This window comes from Aplysia californica, unplaced genomic scaffold (genome assembly GCF_000002075.1).
Source record: "Aplysia californica isolate F4 #8 unplaced genomic scaffold, AplCal3.0 scaffold01062, whole genome shotgun sequence".
NCBI lineage: Eukaryota > Metazoa > Mollusca > Gastropoda > Aplysiida > Aplysiidae > Aplysia > Aplysia californica.
The window spans coordinates 164,283-165,660 of record NW_004798332.1 but is presented as its reverse complement, the minus strand read 5'-3'; positions in this window follow the sequence as shown (position 1 = coordinate 165,660).

The following is a 1,378-nucleotide window of genomic DNA, read 5'->3' as shown; positions in this document are numbered from 1 at the left end:
CCTACCTACCTACCTACCTACCTACCTACCTATCTACCTACCTACCTACCTACCTACCTACCTACCTACCTACCTACCAACTTAACTACTTACCTTCCTACCTACCTACCTACCCGTCAACACACCTACCAACCTATCTACCTAACTTTCAACCTATCTACCTCCACAACCACCGCACCTACATATATCCGTATACAATGCCCACATAGTTGCACGAGTAATAATATTACCTGTCTTGATATTATCAGTCTACCTATAGTACATGTATCTGTATACCAGCTTCACAGGCCTAGATCTACCTTTTAATTCGCGAGTCTACCTTTCTTATAAAACAATCGTTATAATGTGTAATCTGCTTTAAGCGACACGATGACTAATTTTTCGTGCTTCAAACTCGAGGCCTACCTTATGATACACCCGCTGACTTGTAAAAATAGGACGTAAACCACACGACCACACGACCACACGACCACACGACTACACGACAGGGAAGAGCGTGTTATCGAGATAACCTTTTCGATACCGCACGCATTTGTATTAGATTACTCTATCCCTTTTCATTATCACTTTTCTTTCTTTTTTTGCACGGCTATTACGCTCTCATGCAATAGAACTTCATTATAATCAAAGTAGTCACAATGCGAAAGCTGAGGTGGTGAAATTTGCCTCGTTGTTGCCATCCCCCACGAAGATGATCATCCTTAGAACGGACAAATGATGGTTGTTTTTTTATAATTTGAAACCAAGTGCCTGCAGGGTACAAATAAGTCGTTAAGAAGAGGTATATGTTAATGAAACAAAGAAAAAAAGAAATTTATTTTACCATCTATGAAACCTAAAACAATGGGTGAAAGGGCATTTAAATACCAAGGCCCCAAGATCTGGAATGCTTCACCAAGTACTTTAAGAGAGGTCAAATCTTTTGATTTATTCAAAAGTCAGCTGAAGTAATTGTTTCTGTTTTAAAATTAATAGGATGAATATTAGGAGAAATTTTCTTTTAGTCAGAACACAACATTTTATGCTACTGTTGTACGTTGTACTGTATTGTAAAGCGCTCAAAGCCTTTGTGCTTTAATCGGAGTTGAGCGCTATATAAATGTAATTTATTATTATTAAACAATTCAAATCATTTAGGGGATGTATTGCTTTGACCCTGCCTCCCAGAGCCAACCCGTGCTGACATGAGAGGGAAACAAAGTCCTTCCAGATAAACAAGTTGATTTTTTAAAAAACCCAAAAAACAACAAACAACCTCCTCCCTTAAACTTCCATACGCTGGAGTTATGGTATCACTTTAAAGCTTTCGTCTAGTTTTTCATGAAAAAATACCCTTCCATCTTGAATAGAGGTTGAGGTACTTGCGATTAAAGGAAGT